Below are 15,524 nucleotides of genomic sequence, written 5' to 3'. Positions count from 1 at the left end.
GAAGATAATGTAAGAATCCTTCTGCAACAGGCCTGTACCATGTAAAATGTTATGGTAAATTAACTTAAAATATCCTGATACGTGAAGAAATAGTCATGTACATATATTTTTCTTCAGTATCTTTTTTATGCTGTGCACATTTCTTGATTGGAGTGAGCACTTACAACTCAAAATTGTGGCACTCAATTGAAGTATAATTTATCACTAAGCTTAGATCACAGTTCAAAGTAAAACTTATTATCAAAGTATGTGTACGTCACCGTGTATTACCTTAAGATCCACTTTCTTGCATACATTCACAATAGAACAGAGAAATACAAAGGAGTCAATGAAAAACTAAACACAAGGACTGACAAATAACCAATATGCAAAAGAAGACAAGCTGTGCAAATAATAAATCAACAGGCAAATTAGTAAATAGATAAATGATAGATAAATAAATATCAAATAAATAAATAAAATCCTGAGAACATGAGTTGTAGAGTCATTGAAAGTGAGCCCATAGGTTGTGAAATCAGTTCAGAGTCAAAGAGTGTGAAGTTATCCACATTGATTCAGCAGCCTGATGATTGTAGGGTAATAACTGTTCCTGAACCTGATGGTGTGGGACATCAGTTTTTTATGCTTCCTGTCCAATTGTAGTAGCGAGAAGAGAGCATGGCCTGGATGGTGGGAATTCTTAATGTTATGCTGCTTTCTTATGACATTGTTCCTTGTACAGTAAATGTGTTCAATGGTGGGTGTAGGAGCCAGGCATCTGTTCTCTATATTTGCTAGTATTTTGTGTTGTGCATTGATTATGTTTATTATGGTAACTAGTCACATGAGTAGGGGCATGGTAAAAGCGAAATTATTATTATTAAAATTGAAATTATTATAAATTGTACATTGCACATTTAGATGGAGATGTAATGTAAAGATTTTTGCCCCTTATGTATATGAAGAATGTAAGTAATAAAGTCTGGAGGGGGACTAACATCCTTGCGAGTAGATTTGCTAGTGCTGCTCCGGGGGAGGGGAGGGGGTTTAAACTAGATTTGCAGTGGGAAGGGAACCAGAGTGTTAGAACAGATAGTGAGGTGGAGAAGGATAAAGGTCATGCGAGGACTGCATGTATAGATAAAGATCAAAGGTTTGTACGTGATAGAAATGTTCTCAGGTGCATCTATTTCAATGCAAGGAGTATTGTAGGTAAGGTAGATGAGCTTAGGACGTGGATTGGCACGTGAAATTAAGACGTTAATGCTATTAGTGAGACTTGGTTGCAGGAGGGGCAGGACTGGCAGCTTAATGTTCCGGGGTTCCGTTGTTTCAGACGTGATAGAGGGGGAGGGATGAAAGGGGGAGGAGTGGCATTACTAGTCAGGGAAAATATCACAGTTGTGCGTAGACAGGACAGCCCGGAGGTCTTCTGAGGAATGGGAAAGGTGTGACCACACTAATAGGTTTATATTATAGAATGCCCAATAGTCAGAGAGAATTGGAGGAGCAAATATGTAGAGATAGCAGACCGATGTAAGAAACAGAAATTTGTAATAGTAGGGGATTTTAGCATTCCACATATTGACTGGGATTCCCACACTGTGAAAGTGCTAGATGGCTTGGAGTTTGGCAAATGTGTTCAGAAAAGTTTTCTAAATCAATATATAGAGGTACCTACAAGAGAGGATGCAATACTTGATCTCCTATTAGGGAACCAGACACGTCAGGTGACAGAAGTATGTGTAGGCGAACATTTTGGGTCCAGTGATCATAATGTCATTAGTTTCAAGTTAATTATGGATAAGGATAGGTCTGGTCCTCGAGTTGAAGTTCTAAATTGAAGAAGGGCCAATTTTGTGGAAAAGAGAAAGGATCTAGGAAGAGTGGATTGGGATAAGTTGTTTTCTGGCAAGGATGTGTTCAGTAAGTGGAAGGCCTTCAAAGGCATAATTTTGAGAGTGCAGAGTTTGCATGTTCCTGCCAGGATTAAAGGCAAAGTTAGCGGGCATAGAGAACCTTGGTTTTCAAGGGATATTGGCGATCTGGTTAAGAAAAAGAAAGAGGTGTATAGCAGGTATAGGCAACAAGGAACAAATGAGGTACTTGAAGAGTATAGAAAATGTAAGAAAATACTAAAGAAGGAAATCAGGGAGGCAAAAAGAAGACATGAGGTTGCTTTGGCAGATAATGTGAAGGTAAACCTGAAGGGTTTCTACAAGTATATTAAGAGTAAAAGGATAGTAAGGGACAAAATTGGTCCTCTAGAAGATTGTGTATGTGTGGAGCCTCACGAGATGGGGGAGATCCTAAATAGGTTTTCTGCATCAGTATTTACTCAGGAAACTGGCATAGCGTATATGGAAGGAAGGAAAACAAGCAGTAGTGTCATGAAACATATAGAGATTAAAGAGAGGAGTTGCTCCCCCAGGCCTGACATGGTATTTCCTCGGACCTTGAGAGAGACTAGTGTAGAAATCGCAGGGGCCCTGGCAGAAAAATTTAAAATGTCCTTAGCCACGGGTGCGGTGCCGGAGGATTGGAGGGTAGCTCATGTTGTTCCATTGTTTAAAAAAGGCTCCAAAAGTAAACCAGGTAATTACAGGCTGGTGAGCCTGACATCAGTAGTAGGTAAATTATTGGAAGGTGTTCTGAGAGATTGGATATACAAGTATTTGGACAACCAAAGGCTGATTAAGGATAGTCAGCATGGGTTTGTGCATGGTAGATCGTGTTTAACGAATCTTGCAGAGTTTTTCGAGGAGGTTACCAAGAAAGTAGATGAAGGAAAGGCTGTGGATGTTGTCTACATGGACTTTAGTAAGGCCTTTAACAAGGTCCCACATGGGAGGTTAGTTCAGAAGGTTCAGACACTAGTTATTTATGGAGAGGTTGTAAACTGGATTCGAAATTGGCTGTGTGGGAGAAGACAAGAGAGTAGTAGTGGATGGTTACTTCTCAGACTGGAGGCCTGTGATTAGTGGTGTGCCTCAGGGATCTGTGCTGGGACCATTGTTGTTTGGTGTTTATATTAATGATTTAGACAATAATGTGGTAAATTGGAACAGCAAGTTTGCTGATGACACTAAGACTGGAAGCATTGTGGACAGCGAGGAAGACTTTCAAAGCTTGCAGGGGAATCTGGACCAACTGGAAAAATGGGCCAGAAAATGGCAGATGGAATTTAATGCAGACAAGTGTGAGGTATTGCATTTTGGAAGGACAAATCAAGGTAGGACATACACAGTAAATGGTAGGGCACTGAGGAGTGTGGTGGAACAAAAGGATCTGGGAGTTCAGATACATAATTCCCAGAAAATGGTGTCACAGGTAGACAGGGTTATAAAGAAGGCTTTTGGCATCCTGGCATTCATAAATCAAAGTATGGAGTATAGGAGTTGGGATGGTATGGTGAGGTTGTATAAGACATTGGTGAGGCCAAATTTGGAGTATTGTGTACAGTTCTGGTCACCTAACTATAGGAAGGATATCAGTAAGATTGAAAGAGTGCAGAGAAGATTCACTAGGATGTTGTCGGGTCTTCAGGAGTTCAGTTACAGGGAAAGATTGAACAGGTTAGGACTTTATTCCTTGGAGCATAGAAGAATGAGGGGGGATTTGATAGAGGTTTTATTATGAGGGGTATAGACAGAATAAATGTGAGTAGGCTCTTTCCACTTAGATTAGGAGAGATAAATATGAGAGGATATGGTTTTAGGGTGAAAGGGGAAAGGTTTAGGGGGAACATTAGGTGGAACTTCTTCACTCAGAGAGTGGTAGGAGTGTGGAACGAGCTGCCATCTGACGTGGTAAATGCAGGCTCACTCTTAAGTTTTAAGGATAAATTGGATAGATATATGGATGGGAGAGGTCTGGAGGGTTATGGACTGGGTGCAGGTCAATGGGACTAAAGAAATAAAGTTTTGGCACTGTCTAGGTATGTTCCAATGAGACAGGGAAGTTATGATAGGGTACAGGAACCGTGGTGTACAAAGGCTGTAATAAGTCTAGTCGAGAAGAAAGGTTCAGAGAGCTAGATAAAGTTAGATTTCTAGAAGAATATAAGGCTAACAGGAAGGAGCTTTCGAAGGAAATTAGGAGAGCCATAAGAGGCCATGAGAAGGCCTTAGCGGACAGGATTAAGGAAAACCCCAAGGCATTCTACAAGTATGTGAAGAGCAAGAGGATAAGACATGAAAGAATAGGACTTATCAAGTGTGGCAGTGGGAAAGTGTGTATGGAACCGGAGGAAATAGCAGAGATACTTAATGAATACTTTACTTCCGTATTCACTACAGAAAAGGATCTTGGTGATTGTAGTGATGACTTACAGCAGACTGAAAAGCTTGAGCTTGTAGATATTAAGAAAGAGGATGTGCTGGAGCTTTTGGAAAGCATCAAGTTAGATAAGTCACCGGGACTGGACGAAATGTACCCCAAGCTACTGTGGGAGGCGAGGAAGGAGATTGCTGAGCCTCTGGTGATGATCTTTGCATCATTAATGGGGACAGGAGAGGTTCCAGATGATTGGAGGGTTGCGGATGTTGTTCCTTTGTTCAAGAAAGGGAGTAGAAATAGCCCAGGAAATTATAGACCAGTGAGTCTGACCTTAGTGGTTGGTAAGTTGATGGAGAAGATCCTGAGAGGCAGGATTTATGAACATTTGGAGAGGTATAATATCATTAGAAATAGTCAGCATGGCTTTGTCAAGGGCAGATCGTGCCTTACGGGCCTGATTGAATTGTTTGAGGATGTGACTAAACACGTTGATGAAGGAAGAGCAGTAGATGTAGTGTATATGGATTTCAGCAAGGCATTTGATAAGGTACCCCATGCAAAGCTTATTGAGAAAGTAAGGAAGCATGGGATCCAAGAGAATATTGCTTTGTGGATCCAGAACTGGCTTGCCCATAGAAGGCAAAGAGTAGTTGTAAACGGGTCATATTCTGAATGGAGATCGGTCACCAGTGGAGTGCTTCAGGGATCTGTTCTGGGACACTTACTTTTTGTGATTTTTTATAAATGACCTGGATGAGGAAGTGGGGGGATGGGTTAGTAAGTTTGCTGATGACACAAAGGTTGGAGGTGTTGTGGATAGTGTGGAGGTCTGTCAGAGGTTATAGCGGGACATTGATAGGATGCAAAACTGGGCTGAGAAGTGGCAGATGGAGTTCAACCCAGATAAGTGTTAAGTTGTTCATTTTGGTAGGTCAAGTATGATGGCAGAATATAGTATTAATGGAAGACTCTGGGCAGTGTGGAGGATCAGAGGGATTTTGGGGTCCGAGTCCATAGGATGCTCAAAGTAGCTGTGCAGGTTGACTCTGTGGTTAAGAAGGTGTACGGTGTATTGGCCTTCATGAATCGTGGAATTGAATTTTGGAGCCGAGAGGTAATGTTGCAGCTATATAGGACCCTGGTCAGACCCCACTTGGAGTACTGTGCTGAGTTCCAGTCGCCTCACTACAGGAAGGATGTGGATGCCATAGAAAGGGTGCAGAGGAGATTTACAAGGATGTTGCCTGGATTGGGGAGCATGCCTTATGAGAATAGGTTGAGTGAACTTGGCCTTTTCTCCTTGGAGTGACGGTGGATGCGAGGTCACCTGATAGAGGTGTACAAGATGATGAGAGGCATTGATCGTGTGGATAATCAGAGGCTTTTTCCCAGGGCTGAAATGGTTGCCACAAGAGGGCACAAGATAAGGTGCTGGGGAGTAGGTACAGAGGAGATGTCAGGGGTAAGTTGTTTACTCAGAGAGTGGTGAGCGCGTAGAATGGGCTGCTGGCAACGGTGGCGGAGGCAGATACGATAGGGTCTTTTAAGAGACCTTTGGATAGGTACGTGGACCTTAGAAAAATAGAGGGCTATAGGTAAATTCTAAGGTAGGGGCATGTTCGGCACAACTTTGTGGGCTTAAGGACCTTTATTGTGCTGCAGGTTTGTTATGTTTCTAGAAAGGCCGAATGGTCTGTTTTCTGTGCTGTAGTTTTCTATGGTTCTAATTCAATTCAAAAGGGAATAAGTTACATTTCTGTGCCTTGTTTGGAGTAGTCTATAGCTAGAGGCCGACGGCGGTTGTATCTTTTGCTGACTGCTTAATAACACTCAATTACAATGATCTTACACTTGGGTATGCTTAAGTTTCATCACTTCAAGATTGTGTGTTTGCTAATTGGTAATAAAGAATTGAATAATTTTGGAGGCAGCATTATTGGAGTGGGGGTATGTCATGCTAGTATGTCAAACCTGTCGGGTCACCAGCAGTGGCAAATGTTTTCGTTTTAGTTTGGTTTGACCAGGACCATCAGGCTCCAGGACAGCTTCTTCCACCAGGCCATCAGACTGATTAATTCATGCTGATACAATTGTATTTGTATGTTATATTAACTGTCCTGTTGTACATACTATTTATTACAAATTACAATAAATTGCACATTACACATTTAGATGGAGATGTAAAGATTTTTACTCCTCATGTATGTGAAGGCCGTAAGAAATGAAGTCAGTTCAATTCAATTCAATTCAATACAATGGGGAGTGCTTTGCTTGTGATGTTTTCCTATGTATTCAGTGAACTCTCCCCTCCATCACAAGTTGTGTTTTCATACTTACTAAACATGAAGATTATAAAATAGATCTTATTGTGACAAATTTGCTCAGGATTTAAAATTTAAATAGTAATAATAATAATTGTAGGCAATTGAAAATTGCCAAATTTAAATTTTGGAAGTGAAAGTTTAAAAACAAAATTATTTTTAAAATCTCTTGATTAAGCAACTGTTAATGTTTCAGGTCAAAGCTTTTAAAGGATTCCTTAGCTTTTTCTTTCAAATACAATTCAAATTTTTAGGCCTTTCTTCAGCACTGTAACTGCTCCTGATCTGAATAGGCGGTACTTGATTAGAAGAATGAGAGATGTTCTCATTTCAGTGTGCTTCAGCACAAGATTCTGAGAGAGCTTGACAGTGTAGATGCTGAAAGGATGTTTCTGTTGGTGAAAAAGTTTAGGGCAGAAGACATGCGTTGACCACTTTTGTTCTCGCTTTTCTTATGCCATCAATTCTTTTTGTAATTCCTTTTCATTTGCTTTCTTCAAAATCATAGACCATTCCTTGAACTCCCTCTGCCCCTTTTTTGTATTTGAGTTTATCTCTTGCTCCAGTTCCTTTGACAGTCATATACTGTACCTTAGAAATTAAATTTTGTGTTTTCACAGATGCAGCCTAACCTACTACCCATTTCTAGTATTTTTTGTTCACTTCAGAAATACACCACCCATTTTGCTTTACTAATGTAGTTAATGCAGAAAAAAGTGTATCTTAGTTCATAACAAATAGAAACATCCTGTACTCTGTTGATCAATATTGATTTAACTTGTAAAAAATCATTTAAATGAAAAAGCCCAGTGCAGACTGACGAGTCAGAGTTTTTAACATCTAACTTAACATTCTGGTCAAATATTTCCCCAATAATTGAAATTATTGTAATTTTTACCTGAACTATACATAAAAAGGACAGACATTTATTAATGGAACTTTTTTAGTCTTGTGTTCCTCTTCTATCAAAATGCACAGTTTAAAGATAGGTGTAGGTATGTCTGGCTTCGGGTTCAGGGTTTTGTTCCATAAGGGAATCAAGAAATGCTGTATCTAAGCAGTCTTCAACATCTAACATTTACTCTTTATCACAGAGTCATACATCAAGAAATGCCAATTCAGTTTTCTGCTCTTGCCCCATAGACTTTTACGCTTTGGCCATTCAAGTGCTCAACTATATACTTTCTTTAATATTGTTAGATGCCTGGTTCATTATCCCCTCAACAAGTGCTTTCCAAATTCTAGTTACCTTCTCTCTTTTTTTTGTAATTTATTCTTTTATTGACGTTCATCATCAAACAAACATTTCATAAGATGTATTTCAGACATTGTACATATATATTATATAATCATATATATCACAAATCTCCACAAAGTATTTATCTGAGGTATACACTTATAGAAAAGAGTGGAAAGAAAAAACGAGTAAAAGGAAAGAACTATGTACAAGTAGGGAGTGATCTTTTTTTACAACATATTCTTTGATTTGTGAGAATAAAATCAGGCCTATGAGGCATTATGTAGTTAAACCATTTTTCCCAGTATGAATCAAATTGTTCCAGCTTATGGTTAACAGATGCTATTATCTTCTCCATTTTGTAAATGTCCATTGTAATTTCCATCCATGTATTTAAAGTTGGGCTCTCCTGTGATAACCATTTCCTAGTAAGAGTCTTTTTACCAGCCACCAACAATATATTAATTAAATATTTATCTATTTTCAACCATTCTTGAGGTATATATCCAAAATATATGGTCTTACTCTCTAAGGGTATTTCACATTTAAAGATGTCTTGTAGGGCATTGTGTATCCCCCTCCAATAGTTTTTGATAACAGGGCAGTCCCCAAAAATATGATAATGATTTACATTTTGATTTCCACAATTTCTCCAGCTTACAGGGAGGTTACTATCATAATGGGATTTCTGAGAGGGTGTAATAAAATATCTTATCAAGTTTTTCCATCCAAACTCCCTCCATTTCTGTGAACTGGTACACTTCCATTGATATCTCCATATTGTTGTCCATTCTTCCTCAGATATAATAATCCTTCCTTCCTTCTCTGATCTAAAAAAAATCTCTTCCTCCAAAATCCATTCAAATCTTTTTCTTTGCCCTCTGGTTTTATAGTTCAATGGGGGAAAGATTTTTTATTATCTGCTTTAGCTATGCCCCTCATAATTTAGTATGCTTCAATTATTCTTGGTTAGAAAACAGTGAAGCTTCTCTTCATTGTACCTGTATGTCAACATACATGTGCACATGACAGTAAACTTGACTGGAGTGGACCTGACTCAGTGTCCTCTGCTCCAAGCAAAACAAACCCAGATTTTCCAGGCTGTCTTAAGTGATGCACTCCATCCCAGATAAAATTCTTGTGAATCTCATCTGTGCTCTCTTCTGTGCAATTGCCTTCCTGTCGTGTGTTGATCAGACCTACGCATAGTGCCGTAGTTGCGGCTTAACCAATGACTTATAAGGTTGTACTATAACCCTTCAGCTCTTATATTTTGTGCCCCAGCTTGTGAAAATAAATTGTGACTTGTGACTATGCTGCCACATTAAGTATCCTTGGACTTGTAGACCAAGGTCCCTCACAGATGAACTGTAGTTCCACTAGCCAACATCCAAACTCCAAAGTCCAGTGCACAAACAGGCCAACTAAAGAAACATCTTGTAGATGAGGTCACCCAGATCGTATAGAGCATCTCAGAATTCCCACATGTTACAAGCGATTGAAGTAGTTAATCAACGATTAATATTTTTGTTCAGTGGATGGCAAAATGCATAAAACTTGATGAGGTTGATGTGCTATTTCATATCTGTTAAATCTACAATAGCTCTAAGTAATTGATCACTGAATTTTCTATATTTTTGCTTGTATTTGAAACATGACTTTCACCAACAGCAGTAATGGTTTCAAATTGTCTTGGTTTTTCTTGCTTTTATTAGTAATTGTAAAACTTGTAAAGGATTTTAATTATTAATTGCAAATAGTTCAGTCATTTTAACATTTAATATTACTGGATACTACTGTAAATGACTGGGAAGGTAAGATGGCATTGCAGAGAAGGCAGGTGTGTGAAATGATGGGGGAAGTGGTAGCATTCAACCTTATTAATGTGACTTTACCTATCAAGTACCCACGTCAAGAGTTTGGGCATGGGGGGTGGGGGAAGAAGGACCATCAGAACATATTGGGGTGAATGGGACCTTGGTTGGCCTATGTTGTTATTCAAGTCTATTTACAAGCTGTTCAGATTGTGAGTAGTTCACAAGAACAGAATCCTATTATAACCTAAGGGAGAACCTTTATTTGATATTTGTATATGTTTTTCTTTAAGCAAATTAACTGTTCTAAGTTATATTTACAAGTTTAGACTTTGCCTACCACAGTAGGGATTCTTTGTTCTATTTGGGTAAAGAAAAGTTGGCCTAAAACTCCAATCAGTTAACTCTGTTTTATTTAAGACATCATTTATGAAAATAACAAACACAGAAAGTTCTGAAAATGTGGAAAATCCAAAGTAACACACACAAAATGCTGGAGGAACTCAACAGGTCAGGCAGCATCTATGGAATGAATGTCGACATTTCTGGCCAAGACCCTTCTTCAGAAGTGGAAAGGAAAGAAGATGCCAGAATAAAAAGGTGGGGGGGGAAAGAGAAAGCAGCATAGCTAAAAAGTAAACACGAGGAAATCTGCAGATGCTGGAAATTCAAACCACACACAAAATGCTGGTGGAACACAGCAGGCCAGGCAGCATCTATAGGGAGAAGCACTGTTGACGTTTCGGGCTGAGACCCTTTGTCAGGACTAACTGAAAGAACTGAAAGAGAAAATCTCTTAGTATCTTTCCCTTCAGTTAGTCCTGACGAAGGGTCTCGGCCCGAAACGTCGACAGTGCTTCTCTCTATAGATGCTGACTGGCCTGCTGTGTTACACCAGCATTTTGTGTGTGTTGTTAGCTAAAAAGTGATAGGTGAAGCCAGGTGTGTAGGAAAGGTAATGGGCTGGAGATGAAGGAATCAGATAGGAGAGGAGAGTGGACCATAGGAGAAAGGGAAAGAGGATGGGACCCAGGGGTAGGTGATAGGCAGATAAGTAGAGGTATGAGGCCAGAGTGGGGAATAGAAGAGGGGAGGTTGAGGGAATTGATACCAACCGAAAGGAGAAATCAATATTCATGCTATCAGGTTGGAGGCTACTCAGACATAATATAAAGCATTGTCCTCCACCGAGAGGGTGGCCTCTTTGTGGCTCAAGAGGAGGCTATGTACCGACATGTTGGAACGGAAATGGGAATATGAATTAAAATGTTTGACCACCGGGAAGTTTCACTTTAGGCAGATGGAATGACGAAGTGGTCCACCAATTTATGGCAGGTCTTACCAATATAGAGAAAGCTGCATTGGGCACACAGGACGTAATAAACAACCCTAGCAGATTCTCAAGTGAAGTGTTGCCTCACCTGAAAGGACTGCTTGGGGGCCTGAATGGAGGTGAGGGAGGAGGTGAATGGGCAGGTGTAGCACTTTGGCTGCTTGCAGGGATAAGTGCCAGGAGGGACGAATGGATAATAGTTGTTTTCCAGAGTACAGAATATCAATAGTTTCGGGATTATTTTGCCTCACTCTGAAAATTTAGACCACTTGGACAACACAAACACCTTCATCAGGATGCCATTCATCGACTAAAGCTTAGCATTTAATACCATCATTCCCACAATCCTGATTGAGAATTTGCAGAACCTGGGCCTCTGTACCTCCCTCTGCAATTGGATCCTCGACTTCCTAACCGGAAGACCACAATCCGTGCAGATTGGTGATAATATATCCTCCTCACTGACGATCAACACTGGCGCACCTCAGGGGTGTGTGCTTACCCACTGCTCTACTCTCTATGTACCCATGACTGTGTGGCTAGGCATATCTCAAATATCATCTATAAATGTGCTGATAATACAAGCATTGTTGGTAGAATCTCAGGTGGTGACGGGAGGGCCTACAGGAGTGAGATATGCCAACTGGTGGAGTGGTGCCGCAGCAACAACCTGGCTCTCAACGTCAGTAATACGTTGACTGTGGACTTCAGGAAGAGTAAGACGAATAAACACTTATCAATCCTTATAGAGGGATCAGAAGTGGAGAGAGTGAACAGTTTCAAGTTCCTGGGTATCAAGATCTCTGAGGATCTAACCTGGTCCCAACATATCGATGTAGTTATAAAGAAGACAAGACAGCGGCTACACTTTATTAGGAGTTTGAAGAGATTTGATGTGTCAACAAATACACTCAAGAACTTCTATAGTTGTACCGTGGAGAGCATTCTGACCGTCTGCATCACTGTCTGGTATGGAGAGCTACTTCACAGGACCAAAAGAATCTATAGAAGATTGTAAATCTAGTCAGCTCCATCTCGGGCACTTGCCTACAAAGTACCCAGGACATCTTTAGGGAGCAGTGTCTCAGAAAGGCAGCATTCATTATTAAGGACTTCCAGATAGATAGATAGATAGATAGATAGATACTTTATTCATCCCCATGGGGAAATTCAATTTTTTTCCAATGTCCCATACACTTGTTGTAGCAAAACTAATTACATACAATACTTAACTCAGTAAAAAAATATGATATGCATCTAAATCACTATCTCAAAAAGCATTAATAATAGCTTTTAAAAAGTTCTTAAGTCCTGGCGGTAGAATTGTAAAGCCTAATGGCATTGGGGAGTATTGACCTCTTCATCCTGTCTGAGGAGCATTGCATCGATAGTAACCTGTCGCTGAAACTGCTTCTCTGTCTCTGGATGGTGCTATGTAGAGGATGTTCAGAGTTATCCATAATTGACCGTAGCCTACTCAGCGCCCTTCGCTCAGCTACCGATGTTAAACTCTCCAGTACTTTGCCCACGACAGAGCCCGCCTTCCTTACCAGCTTATTAAGACGTGAGGCGTCCCTCTTCTTAATGCTTCCTCCCCAACACGCCACCACAAAGAAGAGGGCGCTCTCCACAACTGACCTATAGAACATCTTCAGCATCTCACTACAGACATTGAATGACGCCAACCTTCTAAGGAAGTACAGTCGACTCTGTGCCTTCCTGCACAAGGCATCTGTGTTGGCAGTCCAGTCTAGCTTCTCGTCTAACTGTACTCCCAGATACTTGTAGGTCTTAACCTGCTCCACACATTCTCCATTAATGATCACTGGCTCCATATGAGGCCTAGATCTCCTAAAGTCCACCACCATCTCCTTGGTCTTGGTGATATTGAGACGCAGGTAGTTTGAGTTGCACCATATCACAAAGTCCTGTATCAGTTTCCTATACTCCTCCTCCTGTCCATTCCTGACACACCCCACTATGGCCGTGTCATCAGCGAACTTCTGCACATGGCAGGACTCCGAGTTATATTGGAAGTCTGATGTGTACAGGGTGAACAGGACCGGAGAGAGTACGGTTCCCTGCGGCGCTCCTGTGCTGCTGACCACCGTGTCAGACCTACAGTCTCCCAACCGCACATACTGAGGTCTATCTGTCAAGTAGTCCACTATCCAATCCACCATGTGAGAGTCTACTCCCATCTCCGTTAGTTTGTGCCTTAAGATCTTGGGCTGGATGGTGTTAAAGGCACTAGAGAAGTCAAGGAATGTAATCCTCACAGCACAACTGACCCCATCTAGGTGAGAGAGTGATTTGTGCAGCAAATACGTGATAGCATCCTCCACTCCCACCTTCTCCTTATACGCAAACTGAAGAGGATCCTGGGCGTGCCTGGTTTGTGGCCTCAGATTCTGTATTATCAGCCGCTCCATGGTCTTCATCACGTGCGACGTCAAAGCAACAGGTCTGAAGTCATTCAACTCCTTTGGTTGTGGTTTCTTCGGTACCGGGACAATACAGGATGTTTTCCACTGTCTGGGTACTCTTCTCTGCTCCAGGCTCATGTTGAAGATGCGCTGTAGTGGTTCTCCCAGCTCAGTTGCACAGGCCCTCAGTAATCGTGGGGAAACTCCATCCGGTCCAGCCGCCTTGCTGGTACAGATCTTCCTCAGTTGACCTTCCACCTGTGCAGCCGTAATCCTGGGCGTGGGCAAAGTCTCCTGTGAGTGGCTATTTTCCTGTGAGGGAAGTAAGCCTGGTGTGGATTTCTGCGGTGAGGATGAGATTGAGCTGTCGAACCTGTTGAAGAAGTTGTTCAGCTGGTTCGCTTTCTCCACATCTCCACTTATGTTTGCCCCCTGCTTTGCACCGCATCCGGTGATGATCTTCATCCCATCCCACACCTCCTTCATGCTTTTTTTCTGCAGCTTTTGTTCTAGCTTCCTCCTATACTGCTCCTTTGCCCCCCTTATCTGTACTCTGAGTTCCTTCTGAACTCTTTTAAGCTCCAACCGATCACCATCTTTAAAGGCCCTCTTCTTCTGGTTTAGGAGGCCTTTGATGTGACTAGTGATCCAGGGCTTATTATTGGGATAGCAGCGAACAGTTCTAACAGGGACAACTGCATCCCCCCAGGGCATGCCCTTTTCTCACTGTTACCATCAGGGAGGAGGTACAGAAGCCTGAAGGCACACACTCAGCGATTCAGGAACAGCTTCTTCCCCTCTGTTACCTGATTCCTAAATGGACATTGAATCTTTGGACACTACCTCACTTTTTTTTTAATATACAGTATTTCTGTTTTCGCACATTTTTAAAATCTACTCAGTACACATAATTGATTTACTTGTTTATTTATTACTATATTTTAAGAATTTTATTTTATTTTTTCTCTCTGCTAGATTATGTATTTTGTTGAACTGCTGCTGCTAAGTTAACAAATTTCATGTCACATGCCAGTGATAATAAACCTGATTCTGATTCTGTATTTTTCTGGACACTTTCTGTTACAAGTCTGCATTCACCAATGAAGTATTTTGTATATCAGACATATGGGGATTGAACAGTATATAATGGTAAGTGTAAGACACCTGAAATTTAAAAAAATTTGGTGGAAGTACCCAACAGGTCAGGCAGCATCTGATCCCTTATTTAGAACAGGATGTACTAGCATTGGAAGCAATTTAGACTTGAGGAATGAGAAGGTTCAACCACAAACAGCCAGAAGAATTAGACATATTTTTTTGAATGTTAGAAGAATGATGAATGATCTTATTGAAACTTGCTAGATCCTAAGGGGGACATGATACAATAGAAGTTGAGATGTTTCCACATATGAGAGAGACCTGCACCAACAGACAGAGTTACAAGATAAGGTGCAGTAGGGGGGTCATTAAAACTTAAGTGCACTAGAACTTCTGTAATTCTTTAGCCTAAAGTTTTTGTGACAGATAGAACACTGGGCATTTTTAAAGAGGAAGTAGATGAATATTTAAAAGATTGAGAAAGGGAGGACAGTGGGAATCTGTCACAGGAGGAGTTCACCCTGGCCAGATCAAGCATGATCATATTGAATGGCACGGCAGGTATAAGGAGCCAAATGGCCAACTCCCAGTCCTATTGTGCTCTCGAGTAGAGAGAGAGAGCAAACTTAATGTTTCAGGTTGATGATCTTCATTAGAAGGAGGAAAATTTAGAAATCCATGAAGTTGCAGAGAAGGGGCGGGGTGTAAAGAGAGAAAAGAGAGGCTAGTTAATGCTAATATTGTTGGTACCAGCGAGAGAACATGATAAAAGCTTGATCTGTCTGCAGGAGAAGAATGGCAGAGGAATGAGAAAAAGCAACACAGGAACTGTGAAATATAAAACACTGTGGTTGCAGGAAATATGAAGGCAAAACTGGACAATTTTTCCCCTCCCTTTTAGAATTCCAAATGGACATGGGTGACACAGTGGGACTGTTTGTAGAACTTGCTGCCTTGCAACTCCAGCATTCCAGGTTCAATTGCTGATATTTGATGTGGTCTTAGTGGAGTTTGCTTAGGTTTAATCTGGGTGTTCCA

The 15,524-nt window shown here is 41.0% G+C and overlaps 1 protein-coding gene across 2 annotated transcripts in view; it reads left to right on the top strand.

Annotated features, from left to right (window-relative positions):
• The window catches only part of micu3a (mitochondrial calcium uptake family, member 3a), a 153,909-nt gene that overhangs the window by 76,186 nt on the left and 62,199 nt on the right, over window positions 1–15,524 (top strand). The window lies entirely within an intron of this gene.

Source organism: Hemitrygon akajei, chromosome 13 (assembly GCF_048418815.1).
Source record: "Hemitrygon akajei chromosome 13, sHemAka1.3, whole genome shotgun sequence".
NCBI lineage: Eukaryota > Metazoa > Chordata > Chondrichthyes > Myliobatiformes > Dasyatidae > Hemitrygon > Hemitrygon akajei.
The sequence above is the reverse complement of the archived record's forward strand: the minus strand, read 5'-3'. Positions and strand labels throughout refer to the sequence as shown.